Genomic DNA, 18,495 nt, shown 5'->3' with positions numbered 1-18,495 from the left:
CATTTCCTTAGAAGACATTATTAGGCTACTGACATTTCCTTTATATTTTTTTTTTGATATTTCAATTCAATGTAAATAAAAATTTGCTATAAAAAAGACAGTGGGATAATACTGAAAAAAATTACCAACCCACAGAGCAAGGAATGAAATCCTATTAAAGATTTCCAAATGAGTTCTAGAAATGTTCAGGGTATTAATGCTGCCCATTGTCACAGAAGTGCTGTGTTGTTTTCTCTTGATTGCTTCAAACCACAGACATGGAACACTTTTTCTGCAGCCCTTGCTGCAAAATTTACTACATGCATAGCAGAATTGCAATCAGAGAATATTATAATGATTCCAAATCCTGACTCTTACCAATGGAAAACCAGAGATGCTACATGACATCCACTACATCATCATTCTACATGTAGTTTGTCTTGAGTAAGAAACTCAGAGTAAAAACTTACAGGATTCTCCAGTAATACTGCCATGAAAAAATGAGGCCATCCCTCTTTAGGAGATTTTTTAAAATCCTATCTCTGACGCATATAGGGGACATTTTCCTAATGCTAACATGTCAGATATTTCACAGAAAGGCACATTTTTCTTCACTAGTTTAATCTCCAGCACTTTGAAAGTCTGCAGGGGCTTAGTGCCTAACTCTAGATATTTGTTAATGTGATTTTTCTGACCTGAACATTTTTCTAGAATTTCATCCCTCCAGCATGGCATGTTACATTTAAGTTAAAAAGACTGTGGGGATACAAAGAAGGAATTATTGTGCTAAAGTCTGAAGTTAAATTCTAACATTTGCAAAGGATGAGTTGAAAAGAAACCCTTAATGTCCTAATTCATAAAGATGTTAATTTTGACAGCTAAAATATATTACTTGTAAAATAATGAAAGGAAAGGAGTCTTCTTTACCTCTAAAATGCTTTCTTCTTTGTCTGTAGCAGGTGCCCCAAGACACATTATACTGCCTGCTTTAATTTGTCTTTAATATCAGATGTGCCTTATTGATTTCTTCTGTGTATGTTTTCATTTTGAATAATTCAGAGGCACAATTTTTTTCCATTATGGTCAATAGCCAGAGAAAATTCTGAAAATAATCAATTGAGCCCTGCCTGACGATTACTAGTGTTGATATCCCCCGAAGTGGGGGAGTCGGAAAGGCCAAGGATAATATGACACAACAGTCAATCAGTGCAATCAGTGGAAGTATCAACACTGGCTGCACCATGAGAGCCAGATCCATGTCAAGGATCCATAACGGCTCCTAAAAGTTCAGATGCTTGACTTCTTGTCATATGCTGCAACAGATGGACTATGTAAGATTAGATTCAAAAGAGCCTCTCTCCCCCTTTTTCAAAGTGATAAGTTCATAAAACAACTGTGTGGTGATTTGCATTATACTTAATGTCTTAATCTTTTTTATTGTTTTTAAGCTTTCCTAATAACAAGCACCTTCAAAGAAATGAGCAGAATGAGCATTTTGCCAAAAACCCCTCACAAAACCAGACAGAAATATTATGTTGGTTTCGACCTGATGCTGATGGGTAACACCTTTAGCTAGAGATAACGTATGACCACTTTAGTAATTCCCACCACATCCATCCACATAATCAGGCCACATCAAATTCAATCTATAGTGGAAAAATGTGGTTCTTTCAGTGTAGAAATCTAATGAAGTTGCCAGTAGTAGGACAAGTAGTGGTCTTAATCAGTGCAGCTATGGACTTGAGGGCTGTTGCAACCTCAGCCCAAGACAGGGCAAGAGTTGTATTAAAAATAAGCATGCAGCTGTATACACACATAGAAGATAGATAGATAGATAGATAGATAGATAGATAGATAGATAGATAGATAGATTAGATAGATAGATAAGATAGATAGATAGATAGATAGATAGATAGATAGACAGACAGACAGGTAGGTAGATAGGATCAACAGACAGACAGGTAGGTAGATAGATAGAGATAGATAGATAGATTAGATAGATAGATAGATAGATAGATAGATAGATTAGATAAATAGATAAGATTGACAGACAGACAGATAGATAGATAGACAGACAGGTAGATAGATAGATAGATAGACAGGTAGGTAGGTAGATAGATAGATAGATAGATAGATAGATAGATAGATAGATAGATAATTTGTGTGTATATATATATATATGTACTGAGGTGAATATCTCCAGAGAATCTCCTAAGCACAGCTATTGCCATGTAGGCCACTGAGCAGTGGCTGTGCAGCTCACCATGTCTATTACCCAAATCCATAAAATGGCAATATATGAAATTAAATGCTAAATAGCTTATAACTAAATAGTTTAATGACAATCCAATGTGTACAAAGTAAAGGAGTAAATTGGCAGCACTAGCTCAGTTTCCCATGGATAACTTATTTATAAATCTCTCTGTGATTTATTATTAATCTCCTTATGCAATAATCACTTATGCATATAAACATGGCTGAGCTTAAAAATTGTATTCTGATTCATGTTTCTTTACAAAGGAAATATTTTGACTGTGGAACTTAAATCATCACTATTTTAAAGGTTTTGAAGACATTAAAATCAAAAATTATGGAAAATACAATTTTTGATACTTCCAGGTTTAATTTTTTGTTTTTTCATCACGATATTTTGGAATAAATTAGATGAGACTCTTAACTCTCCATTAAATATATTACAGCTAATCTGGTGGAAATTTTTAAACTAGAAACAGATAATTAGAATTGACATAATTTATTTTTAAATCAGAGACATGGTCCATGAAAAAAAAAATTAAAATTTATTTCAAAAGTAAAGGTACTTCCTCATAAATATTAATATGCTTTCTATGTTACAAACATATGTGATATGCTCCAATTATTTTCTTAAAAGTAGGTCACTATGCATTTCACTCCTGTTTTCCGTATTCCCATGACCACAAAACACGTTATGATTCTTGTTCCACAGTCATGGAAAACACAACCATAAAAGAAGCTGATGTCTAGAACCAGAGCAGCAGACATAGTTGGGATGGAGCTTTTATATGGTAAAAGATCCATCCCATTGCAGCAGTACAGGAAGAAATAACCTGCAATTGATTAACACAGGAGCTAAGCTGAGATACTTAATCAGTCTGAAAAGACACTTATTGGGAGTCTATTATAAAGGATTTTTTTTGTATTATTCTATGAGCTAAAATATGAAACAGAAGGAAATAAAAAAATACTGTTAATCTCTTCTGTAGAAAAAATACTAAGTGCCTTTTATCATCCTTTCCAGCGAGAGGGAAGATAATGCGGTTCACAAACTGTAGTGTATAAAACTAACTAAAACCAGAACAGACCCTGGTTTTAGCGCCTGCTTTGGCATATCACAGTTTGCATTCAGACTTCCATCCAGGCTGACATGAGAATTTCTGGGGAGAAGCTCCTGCCTACAGCCCCAAACCAGGCCCAGGCATTGACAGAGAACAGGTCAGTGTGGGCTGAGTGCACAGCCACGGCTGACAGGGATAACCAGTGTGACTCCTCAAGTCTGAGCCTGGGCCTCCTTGGGTTCATAAGGATAAGCCAAGCCAGTGAGAATAAAAACCTGCCTTGGGCAGACCTGGGAACTGGAAAGCAAAGAAAATAAATTCAATGAGGTTGAACATTAAATATTTTCAAGATATATTTCTTGTCAGGACAAAATACACGTTCTCAGACTCTAAGGTCAGGGTTTTTCTTATTAAAAGTTAGACATTTTGTTTAACCCATCTCCACAGTGAGTGAAGGACAACAGGTACTTGCAGAAAGGAATTCATCTCATATATCTAGATATCTTAGAATGGTATGAATTGTCTTCTGATAGCAAAAGCTGTCAACTGGTTTCCTGTTATGGCATCATCTCTGTGTGCTTTTGTTTTATTATCCATTTAAGTAGCACATGCCCAAGACCTGTATAGTTCTCATTTCTTCTTTTCTCTTGAAATCTTTTATTGCACTCAACAATATTTATCTCCCTGCCTGAAATAATGTGGCTGGATGAGAGAATACTTCAAGCCTTTCTGGAAGACCACCAAGTGCACTCCTTTCAAGCTGCTCCTCACTTTTCTCTCTTCAGGGTTCATGTTCAGCTGCTGGTTTAGATCTGCAGCAGATCCTAAATTGCCTCATGTTGCCTACCCCACAAAGGTTTTAGAATAATGGTGAGAGAGCCAAGCTGCCATGACAGGTATTACCTGTGTGACACCTCAGCCCTTGTGAAGCAAAGGCAGGAGTAAAGCAAACAAATATAAGATCTTTTTAACCACAAGTTGTGGAAACCATTGGAGCACTGGTGTGCAGGTGTCACTGCTTTCCTGCCCACAAGGAATGCACCAAGAGACACCACTGTTTGACTTAAAAATTTTCTTTGCAGAATCCTTTAAGATGCAAAATTCTTCTTCTTCTGACCCCAATCACATCTAGATGTTTTATGAGTCATTTGGCAGACATATCGACAGCTTTTGGAGTCTTTTTTGGTTTTTTTAACCTAAACAGATTTTTGTCAATACAAAGCAGAGCAATGTTTGTTTAAGACTTAGTTTATATTGTCACCACTCATTTTTTCGCAACCCAGATGTTATAAAAAGTACCAATGCTTGGTTTTTCACATAGCAACATTTATTTCAGAGAGAAGGGGAAAAAAATGGAATTTTTTGGCTCTGTGCCTTTGTCAGAAAAGGGCAACCCAAGGGAGTCATTAACTGTGGGGTAATCTCTTTGCTCATGGATGTAATATTAATGTAGTTTCTATAGGCTACCTATTAAACGAATTGCAGTGAAGAATTTTATCAAACCAAGCTTCTGTGAATAAAATAAATCTTATGTAAAATTCACTAATTAAGTATATTACCACCAATAATTTTGCAATGAGCACATTAGTGGAAGCTGACTTTCAGGATTGATATATTTCATCTAGTAAATGATACTACTACTTTGAATTTGGAGAGATTTTTTTCTCCCACGTGAGGCTTATTTCTTGGTAAAACCTTAAATGAAATATATAGAAGTACATTAAGGTAAGCAGCACTAGACTTCCAATGTATATAATTTACTGAAAAGTTGGTAAATTACCAAACTTCTCCTACTACTCAGAGAACTATCAAATTTTTCTTATGTTAATATTCATTTTTATTAATACCAAAAGATACTCAGTGAAAACTGTAATTTCACAGACATTTAAACTTATCTGAAATAATTTTTAAATGACATTTATTAATAAAGTCCTACAACCATTTTAGTAATATGCTTGATAATTGGATCAAATATGTCTCATTACTTGCTCCTACACACTTGTTCTAAAAAATTAATAAGGCACTTGCATAGAATTTTTGTTTATTTTTGTACAGTTGTTTAAAATGGTGTATAAAGGTGCCTATAAAAGGAATACATGCACAAGCATGATGCTGGCTCACAGGATCACAGAATCACTCAAATACTTGTGCTTGTATTTCTTTGAATAAGAGATTAGAGAAGGCATGGGCTCAAGCTTTGTTAGAGGATGACTTTAACAGTTTTACATGTAAAGTCCATTCTTAAGATCTTGTAGGATATATAACTTTCACATATGTTGCCTGTTTCCCTGCTTTTCTTCAGCACATGTGCACATTTTTTTCCATTGCTTTGGTCATGACTCCCTTTCTCAAGCCTTCTTCTGTCCTATCCATTTGATAGTGTATCACATATAAGGGTATATACCATATTTAAGCTCAGCAAACTCCATATTGCCTGCTTCATCAACATTACTGTCACAAGCTCTCACATGAAAATTCACTTTTTTGGAATGCACTGAGCCAAATCCCTTGTCCCCATAAAAGCATGCCTACAATAAACAAAGTGGATTTCCTTCCAAGGTGTTTGAAGATGATGTTGTAATACAAAGAACAAGGAAATAATTTATTAAATAATAAAATAATAAAATAATAATAGTGACTGGCCATATGTTGACTGCCCATTCTGTGTGTCTGTTCAAGATGTGTAACAGTGTTTTATGTCACAATGATTTTATTCAGCTATTTTTCTGATTTGCTCATGAAAGTCCAACATGAGAATGTTCAGATTAATCCAGAGTTAGATTATGATGTCACATACTTACAACCTTTCATTACATCAAACACTACTTTTTTTCTCTATTTTTCAATTAAAAATTAGGTTAGAATGACTTGCTGTTGAAGACAGGCACATTTATCTCTATTCCCTCATTTTCCCCCAGTTTAGTCCTAAATCAGGAACTCTTTTAAGGACTCAAGAATGGATGCTTAATGAGGACTGGAAGAAGGGCACTTAGCCTAATTCTGTGGCAAGTAGTGCAGCAGAGTAGGAGGGGCAATGGAGGGGCAGAGGTGGTGTGAAGACCCTAAATCCACACAGTGCCTTCCTTCCAAGTGGCTTTTGTTTGGTCCCGTGCAGCATGTTCAGTGGGCTTTTGATGGGTGTTTTCCAGTTTAGCTTAATCCAGGAGGACCTCATGAGACTGAGTGTGAACTAAAGCATGAGGGCTATTGGGAGATTTGTTTGAGAGGCATGTACTTGATCTGAATTTAAATGGTAATGTTGGTGTAGCCATTTAGGACTAAGGTGAATTTGAGGGTGCATTTTTTCACTATTCTAACACATCTTCATTTAGTTTTCTTAATTTGAAAGCAGGAAAAAAAAGACTGTAGTGTCCTTTCTCTGTGCCTTCTGTTATTTACTTCCCTTCCCTTCTCTCTTCAGTACTGATCTGATACTTTTTGTTGCCTTCCCATCTATTCCCTCCCTAATGTATTTCTAGAACCGTGTCTGCTTGCCTTTCATCTCCCTAACTAGTTGTAAGTCATTTTGCATTTTAGCCTTTCTGACTCCATCCCTACATACTTGTGCTATTATCCTCCACGCACAACCTTATTCAGCTGTCCTTGTTTCCTCTTTTAACATATCTCCTTTTTTTTTTTCCATTCTTGACTCCTTAAAAGAGTTCCTGATTCAGCCTCATTGTCTCTTCCAAGCTCTCCTCCGCATCAGAATACTTTACTTTGTGCCTTTAATACAGTCTCTTTCAATAACTGCCAGGTCTCCTGAATTCCTTTATCCTTTATATTGCCTTCCCAAGGGACCCTACTTACCAGTTTCCTCAGCTGTTGAAGAGTGCTTTTCTGAAGTCCATTATGCCTACTCTGCTGTTCTCCCTCCTTCCTGTTCTCAGCATGATGAGTCTGTGATCCCTTGCACCCAAACTTTTGTTCCATCATCAGATTTTCATTGAGTCTTTCCCTATTACTTGGGTTGCTATCTAAAAGTGTTGCTCTTGCTACAGCCTTATATACCACACTGAATCCTGGACAGGTAATGGGATGAATTGCACAATAAAAAAGAGTGTGGTGGTAGAATAGGAGCAGCCCAAGTCAATCCAGTTTGTTCAGCATTGGAGGCTCTTCAGCTGCATTATGGTGGTCAGTGCATTTCAGTGAAAATGCACAACATCTCAAAGGAGCTCAAAGCACAACGATCAGAGTGTGAGAAAACAGGGACTGTGGGAGAAGATTGACATAATCAGGTTGTTCAGACTAGAGAAGTCCTGAGAGGGGGGTTATGTTGATATTCTCAGTATTTTTAAAAAAGGTGAAATGATCTTAAAGGGAACAAATAATCCGTTCTTTGTGGCGTTCTGTGGAAAAGGAAAGGGTTTAGGTTGTTACCATAAGTTCAACTCAGTCATCAGTCACTTTCTAGAAACGAGAATAATAAATGGAAGAATAGATAGCCTAGGGGAGAATGGGTTTAAGAATGAGCTATGCAATTACCTGTCAGGATAATGTAACCACTGTAATCCACTGAAGTCTCACACCCACAGCCAGATCACTCTCGCAGACACACAAATTTGCAGCAGCATATATGAACCCTGAACTTCACATATGAAGGGCTCACAGAACAAGGACTTAGAGGAAGCACACTATGAACAGAGACAAAAATGGAATGTCTAACATCCTTAGCCCATTTTAAACAGCAAGGAAATAACGAGTTCCAATTTTATCTATCAGGCATATTTTTTCTTACATTTGCCAGTGTCTTGTATTACAAAAATGATCAAATTCCTCTTGCATGCAAACTTTTGTTCCCTTAAAAATATAATTTTAAAGTCAAGTCTCCTCTGCATAACATCAAGTTTATGAATATTGCAAGGTATTTTCAGAGATGTAGAGTGAGACTATGTATTCTGGCCTGCAGAATAGAAGAGAATGAACCTTTCTGCTAACCACTTTCCTGGTGAGGAGCAGATTTCATAGCAGTCCTTGTACTCTTCTTGGTGGACAAGATTTTCATCAGCCTCTCTACTGCACCTGAGTTGACATGCTGGGACCCCATGCAGACAAGTGCAATCTTAGGACACATCATCAACGCTAGGTAGGTTAGCTGTCACATGAAGTACAGAGTGGTGAACCTCTCCCAACAGAAAGCAAATGTGTGTTGAGACACCACAACTGCCTTCCAGCTGGATTTCTAGAGTTGCCTCTAACAGCACTCAAATATGCAAAGTACAGAGGAGAGACAGCTCTTCGACTTCGCGGCGGCTCCTCCAAAATTGCTGCTAGGACCTTTGCCAATGCAGCTGCTTCACAGAAAGCAAGGCAGGTTCACGAGGCTGAAGGGTCTCAAGCTCCAGGTCTTTTGAGGCCAGGAGAGTCTCCTGGAGTGCATGCTGCAGCCCATGTAAGTGGAGTGCATTAGCTGCATTCCCCAGGAGCTGCAGGAGGCAGAGTGCATGCCTGAGGCACAGCCCCTCCTGGAGCTGCTGGTGAGGTGACCTGCCTCTGCATTATCCCCGACGTGGTGCTGTGCCTTCAAGGCACAATTGAGTCCTTAGTGTTTTGTCCAAGCTATTGCTTCAGAGCTTGGATTTATGATATGAACAGAGATAGCTTAGCTCTTAACCAAAGTTAATCATCAAATATTTATATACACTAAATACTACAGTTTCTCACAGTCACGGATAAAAATACAGCTTTTTAGACAATGCTACCATTTAATGTATAGGGGTTTGATAAACTCCCCAAGTCTTCAGACCTTATCTCAAAAATAGCCTCCTCTCATTCTTCTTATGTTAGAAGAGTTATCCATAGTTGTACCTCCAGACCTGGACGCTCAGTGCATCTCATGCTTTTCCTTTCCTCTCTATGGTAGGGACACCCTGTCAGTCAGTCTTTCTTCCACAAAACAAGAGGAAATGATCTCAAGTTGTATCAGGGGACATTTAGATTGGATATTTGGAAAACATTATTCACTAAAAAGAACATCAAGCAATGGCTGACCAGTCAAGGGAATCACTGTCCTGGAAGTGTTCAAAGACATACAAATGTGGTGCTTAGGGGCACGATTTAGAGGTGGACCTGACAGTGTCATGTTAATGGTTGGACTTGATGATCTTAGAGGTCTTTTCTAAACTAAATCATTCCATGATTCCATGGTGAAAAGCATTTCCCTCACAGTAACTATTTTTCAGTCACTCATACAGTATGGAAGTTTTTGTCCATTAATTTAAAATCTGTGTGACTTTTAGGCCTATTTTCTTTTAAATGGATCATCTAAAGGGCTGATTTAATGCACTCATAACTCAGGAGCTGTGAATTCCAGAAGAGCGGGTTGGATCTTACTAAGATAAATTTGCCTCGACCTACCACAAAAGAGGAGGAAACAGTAGTAAGGGACCATGGCCTTTGTGATGTAGAATTTGCCCATTTATGGATATTTTTAGTCTGGGATTCACCTAATTTACCTGATAGGGTCATGGCTTCTCCAGAAATTTGCCTTATTTATCAGCTACCTGCAAAAAGGGAGAGAAGTTCCCAGTCACCCCTTGTTGGTTTTGCCTTTCTTCTTCCCAGCAACATGGTCCTTCTGTCTCCTTCTTGCTAACCTGGCACTCATCAGACTGACTCAGTTTGCTCACCTACCAGAAGCTAAATACTTGTTGATGTCATTGCTGTGTTGTGACAGGATAGTTTTCAAAGGACTGATGAGATTGGTTGGATCACTGAGGACCCACTGAGCATTTATAGTGGTGGGAGATGAGCAGTAGCATTGCCCAGGTAGGAGCAGAAAGAACAGGACTTAGCTACAGCAGGGAGATCAGGCTATGAAACCCTCAAACATCCCACTGAAACACAGTCTAAGCAGTAAAAAACTCAAGTGAAAAGTACTTCCAACAATTGAAAATCCAAAAATAGAGCTGAACCTGACAGGAAATCTCCTTGAATTTAGTACTCTGTACCTTGTTAATAAATAATAGCCTAGTTATTGACTGCTTATGTTTACAGTACAGAGACCAACACATAATACTTGATAGCCCTATGACATGAAACACTATGATCACAGGAATGCAATCCTGAACTGAACTAATTAGCCCTGCAGAGGAGGAAGATTTCTTGTTTAAAGTGCCATAGTGCTGTAATATGGGTATATTGCTTTCAGAACCAAAGCCTGTATTTGTTCTGCATGGTACTGCCTCACTCAGCAGTAACAGCTGCAATTAGTGGCAGTCAGATAAGTCTGATTGCCTAATGTAGATATAGCTCAAGAAATTTCAAGGTTTATTTGGGGGTTTCTGATATTAGACAATATCAATTGGCATAATGCTGTTTCAGGAAAAATACCTGTATGTCAGTCTTCAAAAAAGAGAAAATTCTTTGTAATGTGCCTAACATTCATGTTGGGAAAGTTGCAGGAATGGAAAAGACAATTTTTCAAGCATAACCTTATTTAATGTTGTCTCTACTTCATGGTCACAAATGGTGCTGAGTATAACCCTAAAACTACACACCAACCAGATGAGACATTCAGGTGAGCACTCTGAAAAACCTTTAGGTTGGGAGGGCATGTGCAGTCATCACACACTCACTGTCCAGGGTAATAAAATACCTAGAGCAGCACCTTACATTCTACAAGAAACCAGCCACAAAATTTTAAAGTATTTTGCACACTTGTCAATATAAATTTTCCCTTACATGTTTGAAGTAGCTGTAGAATTAAATTATCACCCTCCCATTTCAAACATTACTATACTGTCTTCTAAGTTTATTGCCCAGTGAATGCAGATTGTGATTTTATGTCCAGGCTTAAGGTAAAAAGCTGAATTTAAAAAGGCAGGTTCTCCAGTAGGACTAAACACACTGGTGATGCAAAAAGAAAACTTAAAAAGCACTTGAAGTTAAGTTGTTTCTCAAGAAAACATGTCTTCCATATCCTACAAACCTTTTCTGCCTTTTCACCACCTGAATGTCATAAAAGGGGTAAAGTGGAACAGAGTTCCACTTTCTTTTCATAGAGCAAAGTTCCTTTCTTTTCATGGAGCAATGCCTAGTTTACAACAAATGGACAGCTTTTAGAGAACCACTGGGATAGAATAAGGCCAAAGAATAAGAGGCAGTGCATCACATCAAGAGCAGTAAGTAGAAAATTGAGGAACACATAATGAACATACACTTTTTAAAGGGAGGGTGAAATTTGGTTTCTATGATCAAGGGTAAAGTATCTGGACTTTAGAACTGACATCATGATAGAAGTATTATGTCATCTTAACTAGGCCATCCATCCCAAGAGAGTTGGTCAATGCCCCTACTCTTTTTTGGGGAGCTTCAGATCTGTTTGGCAAAATCCTCTTAAATGGGATAGTGGATGATAGTGGATGCTTAATATTTTTTTTGTCTGCAGGCGCTCTTTTCAAATGCCTTTTTTGGGGATTCTTTCTGCATCTGAATTATTTCATAGCTCAGTGCAGAGACTTCTAAATGTCACTGGCATTAACAAGTTGTACAAAGATGATAATCTCAGTTGGGCGCCACAGATTGAGAACGTGCCGGCTCAGATGAGTCGAGCAGACTGTCAGGGATAAGAAATGGAAAGTGCATAAAGCCAAGTGTCATTTCCATAAGAACTCTCATGTCTGAGGAAAAATCTATCAGAAAGGTGTGTCAAGACCAATCCTACAAAATGCAAATCATTCTATAAATGACTTTCTTGAAATCCAAAGTGAAGCAAAATAGAACTGGAAAGCCTTTGAGGGGGAAGGATAATCTTTTCAGACAAATAACCATTAACAAAATCTGTATAAAAATTGTGGAGTTCACTGGAGGACTAAACCGGGCAGAGAAGCTGTCATAGAAAAGGTTATTTACTCAGAAGCTGCCTGAGAGATCATATGTTTTCAGAGACTAGAAAAAAATTCTATAGCTATTAGAAAGGGAAACTGGAAGTGGTATTCTTACAAAGGGCAGCTTTGAGCAGTGACCTGAAGCATATTTAGATTAAACACAAAATTCTGTAGCCATCAAGAACTGGCTTTACTCAAATCTGGGTATGAAGATTTCCAGTGGTTTTTGTTAAATACTTCAAGCATTGAAGCTGGTGAAAAACTCTTGTTAATAATTCCAAACAACGTCTGCAGCAAGAATAACTGTATTTTCGAATTTTATCACTAGCATTCAAAATGGATTAGCACACCTGCGAATTTCAGCAAGTTTTTTCCTTTTATTTTTCATTATTTTCCTTTTTTTTTTCTTCCAATGGTCAATTTATTCAGAAAAGCATGGCAAAATCAGTGTCAGTGAATGAAGTTGAAAGCAGTATTGACAGTGTAGAGCAAATGCCTGATTTTGCAGGGTTACATAGGAAGAGAAATCTGCTTTTGGTGGTCTGTATCTCAGCTTCACTATTGAAAAACTTAAACTGTGACTGAGAAGCACAGACATTATGGACAAAAGACAGTCAAGTGTCCTCCAAAGTGATCTCTTTAATGGAGAACATTGATATTTAAATTTAGTTACAAGGACATATGAACAAGAAAAAAGGATAGAGGGAGTAAGAGAGAGGTCCACAAAGGAATTTAAATGACACTGGAGTGTTTAACTACTATTTTATACATTTAAATCAAAGAGCTATTTCTTTAGGATCTCTGTTAAAAATCCAGTTGATCCTGAATGGCCTTTGCAGCCATCATGCTCCCAGCTGCTGTCATTCAAGGTTGCCCAAAACCACTAACTTCCATCTTTTCCCCATTCCAGAAGCATCTCAGTGCTGTGCAGCATCTGTTTCATACCTCTAACATATGTAAAAGGTTAGGCTCCCTAAGAAATACTGGCAGAATAAGGAATGATGGTGAATCTCAGTGAGGTGGTTACCCATGTTGCACAAGTGAAATTCAGACCTTCTGTGGCTTAAAGGAATTTGAATCCACAGCTTCAAGGAGGATACCCCAACCCCACTACTGAGTAGAATGACCTCTCTTTTCTGTGCCACCTTTCATGCAAAGGTTTAAGCTAGAATGTCATCGTCATGGGCTATTTCAGCCTGGGAGAAGAAGCCTAGAAGCCCTTGGGAAGGTAAAATCTTTCCACTGAAACACACTAAAATATTCTTTCAATTTCTGTTATTGACTGCCAGCAGAGGATATCACACTGTGAACATCACAGTCATTCACTACATCCCCTAAAACCTCATCACAGTGACTGTAGGGAGATGTAGTTCCTTTGCAGTGTTTCATTAACAGCCTGTCCCTTTTTTTAACTGTTGTGACGATTTCAGCAGTGCCTGATAAGTTAGTATAACGTGAGAATTTGAGAAAAATTTTAGAAGGAGAGAGAAATGAGATATGTGAGAGTTCACCATAGGGATTGTCAGACAGATATGAGTTTGGATACAAAGGCCATAGGGAGAATCCTCCCATGCCCTCCTCTAGGAAGCATTTAGCGAGATTCACTACTTAAACCAAGTCTAAGGGCTCATTAGCTGGATGGTCACCTGGCCCAGTCCATACCAGTGCATAATATGACAGCTAAGATTGGCTATTGCTTGTTACCAAAGTCCTCTGAAGCAGCACCTGTGGCTCTGGAGAAATGTCATGTCAAACCCAGTGGGCTTCTGCAGCTTGTGTAGAAGCTAATCAGTTTTCACTGAGCACCCTCTATGCCGTAAACCAACACTGTGCACATGCTGTTTGCTAAAATTGCGGGGTGTTTTCCTATCAATTGCCTTTCCATTCCATTGTGCCCTGTGATTTATATTGCTAGCTCGGCTGGATTGTGAGCACTGCCGTGGAGGGGTATCTGAAACATGCAATTCATAACTGAAGTTGGGGATGGATGCTACTGCATCTCCCCTCGTTCGGCTGCTGCTTGTACTGTGTCAGTGAAAAGGGGCTCGAAATACTTCTGAGAGTGCTGTTCATTAAAAAATTTCTTTTGTGACCCACTAGATGATTCTGAGTAGATCAAAATCAAAGTGGAGTCTTGAACATTGTTATACCCATTTCACATGATAATATTATGCTTTTCATAAATAAAACATTTTGGTTTTATCAAAGTAATTATTTGTAATAGGATTACTTGAAGTTACTGAATAAAAAATGTTGCAGGCTTTGTATGGCAGGAAATAATTTGAGTTTTCAGAATTTCACACATTTTAAAGGCAAGTGCATTTTGAAATGTGAAAATTCCTGTGAAATAGAAACTTCATTTTGCAACCGGATCTACTGATTGACTTTTTTAGCAGTTGTATTTTAGTGTGAATTCCTGAAGTCTGATTCCAAACATACATTAACAAGGATTTTCTAGCAAATATTTGTCTCTATTGTTTTACTCTCTTCCTTCCATACCTCTCTCTAACACTCTGATTAATGTAGTTATTTGACAGATTATATGTTAAAGCAGATATTTTAATTAAAGGGAAGAAGTGTCTTGGCAGGTCAAGTCATCACCATCAAGTGCTCCTGGATAGTTAAAAGCAGAGAACCCTGAGTGAAAGTAGCAGAAAAGGATGGTGTTGCTTGTATTCACAGCCATTGCTAGTTATTTTGGAACTCTGAGCTCAGCAGGTACCCTAACATAGAAGTCACAAATTCATCTGAATTGTCAATAATTATATAAATACCTGCAAAAGGAGTGTTGTGTCCTTTGTTGTGTCTGCAAAGATAACTACATATCAGCCAGCTGAGAAAGCCATTTGGTCATGATTATAACCTAACATTCAGTCTTCCAGAAAATTAATTCTGGATGAGGCAGTAGCTTCTGTAATGTCCTCAGGAGATAAGTCATCATGGAGATATCCACTTCCACCCCTGCTAGAGCTGGCTTTGCATTCTGGTTATTCTCACAGCATATGACAGCACCTTAAAAACTTGTCTGGCCAGGGAATTAAGGGAATCACTTTTTTTCCTTTCATCGCCTTTTTTAATCTCCCTTTCCTCAATCTTACATTAGATGAACTGATGCACTTTGGTAAAATGCAAATATAATAGGAGTGTGTGATCAGATAAATGAGATTTTTCATTTCAGTTGGTGAGATATTGTGTCTTGCTGCTCTTTACTTTAGGTGTCTATTTTACTCTGAGTAGCAAAACAGAGTTCTTCAGAGTTCTTCATTTCTCAAATGAAATGAGAAAATATTTCATCAGATTTCCCTCCAAATAATGGGTTCAAACTTTTTTTCAGGTTTTCACAAATAATTATTTGTTTGAATTACATGTGGCAAGATCAGTTATTAGATTTATGATACATAATACTCATGCTGTGTAGGACAAAAAAATATTTAATTTTTCCTTCCAAAAGTTTCTCACCTGTAAGAAATAATTAGGATTCCCATTAATTGTAGAGGTTGGGGTTTTTTTTTCACTGTAGCTCTGTGTTGGAAAGGAGCAAAATCAATTTTGTGATGTAATTGCATTTAGAGGGAGAAAGAGAACAAAAGAGTCAGATTACTAACATACAGGAAATATACGTAGGTGTATTCCTTCTTACCATAATACTGACGTTCTATTTATTTGTATTAATCAATGCATAGGAAGCCTACCAAGAATCATTAAAGCAATACATAGTAAAGACAAACCAACAGGAGGATTTTTTAAAAATCAAGTATCAAATTAAATACTTAGCTAAAGAGCACAGAAATAACCATCCTACTTAGAAAAAAAAATCAATTTCCAGTTAGTCAGAGAAGAACGGGAAAAAGAAAAAGAGGGTGACAAAAAAATCAAGAGAACAATGCAATGAGCAGGCAAAGATAGGTTCCTTCAAAATAACTGTATTTCCCAAAATATGGAGATACTTGCAGAGATACACCATCCCTTCAATATTTTTCAAGGTATGACAGGTGTGAAAACAAAGGAAATAAACTGAATATTTTGTGCTCTTTTCCCTCCTAATTTGAGTGTTTTCTTGAAAGAAATGTTTTCGATTGCTCAGTGTAAAAAAGGTACAGAGTAAATTAAAAGTAATCTCAATGCAGCCATAAAAATAATGCACTAAAATACAAAAGACCATTAGAAATGTGTTCCTCCCAAAACTGTTTCTTCCAAAAGTATTTATTTACTGCCTAAATACATCTGTGTTAATTTTAAAGGTTTCATATTGTTTCCTCTTGGTTTTATTCCCCCAAATAAATATATGGGTCCCAGAGTGTTCTCTAACTAAAGCACCATTCAACCCTGTAGACGCAGAATAGGTCAGAGTGCCTCTGACCATCCATGGCATTTGACAATTAACTAACTCCCTTGCATCACTTTGGATCCCTCCAACATCTCCTTCAAAAAGCAGTTTGTTCTAGAGGATCTCAGCAGTGGATGTGTGTGGGTAACAAAGCTGGATATCTGAATTTTGTGCTAGAAGGTCCGATTGATGAGAGTGATGAAGTACCTGCATGTATTTTAGATGTGCATTTTAAGTGATATTCCTGAATCTGTACCTGGAAAAATACAATGTGTGTGAGGTTTTCCTTAGCCAGCCTGAGATGTCTTACATGTTGAGGTTTACATATAAATTATTTCTCTAGATACTTAAGCAATGAGGAGCATTATACATTTTTAGATCTAAATGCACACGATGTATTTAGACACTACTTTCAGAAGGGAAGTATCACTCCCCAGAAGCATATTCTTGTTGTTGTTTGTTCCCTGTAAAAGGAGGCAATTACCTCTGATTGAAGCTTCCAGTGCTAACCCCAGACTAACTCAGTAAACATATAAATGTTTCCATTTCCTTTGGTCACCATCACTTCCAAAATATTTTAACAGGAACGAGCTGCCTTTGATCCAACCTCCACAAAATGAGTACATTTTGTCTGTTATGTTCCTACATTCTTGGTATAAACTGCTAGGTATTTTCTTATAAAATAGGTATAAACCCACTGGAAGAAATGAAAGCAACACTGTGTCTTCCACTTCAGAACTTGTAATTAAAACATAGTTTTACACTCTGGTTTCTTTAAACATGTCACATCCGTGTCAGGACGAGAGTCTCTCTGACACAGAATCCAGGGGATGTGGACTCCATACCAGCTGTGCCAGGAGGATGGCGAGAGCTAAGTGAAACTGCTTCTCACAGTGGATGATCTGCAACAGAACTAAACTTGCACATGGCTTTGTTATGGTTGAGAACAAAAGGAAAGCAGGGAGAGAGCTCTGGAAGCTCCTAGCACACAATAAAAAAATAGTAGCAGACAGATGTGCTGAATCTTAAAGTCCAGTGCAAAAGCATTTAGGTCAGGAACAGTATAAGGAAAAAGGAAGAAAAAAATCCTAAAGATGAACATTGGTAGGTTTATAATTTCTTGAGACTATGAAAAACAGCAGTAGACTCTAAAATTTCCCCCTGGTCCATTTCTCCTTACAGTATATAGATGGCCAATGCAAATAAACATCTAAGTGTGCACACAAATAACTTTATCTTGAAAATGCATCTCTTTATTCTACCTTGATTTTTTTTCTTCTTTTCAATCAAAAGTAGAATAAAGACAGGATATTATGCCAAACTGGACAGTACACAAATTAATATTTACCAAATTCTACTGTCTGACTGCTTTTATATTATTTATAGTTTCATTTTTTTCTGTGATGATGAACTACTGGATTTGGTTTTCCCTCTCAAAACTAAGATCTTCATGAATGTAGGCTGCAATTCTTTTCATATCTTAGAAACTAAGTAATTCGCTGTTAATTTCAATGGTTATTTTCATTAATTTTGAGTAGTAATTGGCAGGGTGAATTCTGCAAGGATTCTGAGTTGGTGGAGGGGATGGTGATGGCATTTCAGTAAATGTTTTCTCAAAATCGGTGACTTTAAAGGGTTCTAGAAAAGGTGATTGGCTGGCATGGCCAGCCATGTAATGGCCATGTAATCTTCATTTTATTAAAAATGGCCTGTAAAACTACAGTTTTCTACGCCTCCTCCCTTTTATTCTGCCATAATAACTGTTTGGAATTTTTCAGCATTTCAGGAGTGTCACCAGAGTATCAGGAGCTCTGACTAAGATATAGTGACTATTGCTTTAAGTGCTATTAAGGAAATCACCAGAAGAAAAATGGATTGCATGCAGCGGCAAGATAGCCTTCAAAGATTTCAATTGTTTAGATTTTGATTGTTTGGAATTAACAATGTGTGGATTCCTTAAATAAGTGTACTGTCACCTTCTTTATTGTTTTTTTTTTTGTTTGGTTGGTTTTTGCTGGGGTTTTTGCAACTGGGTTGACTTTTC

This window comes from Fringilla coelebs, assembly GCF_963513975.1.
Source record: "Fringilla coelebs genome assembly, chromosome: 2".
NCBI classification, from domain to species: Eukaryota; Metazoa; Chordata; class Aves; order Passeriformes; family Fringillidae; genus Fringilla; species Fringilla coelebs.
The sequence above is the reverse complement of the archived record's forward strand: the minus strand, read 5'-3'. Positions refer to the sequence as shown.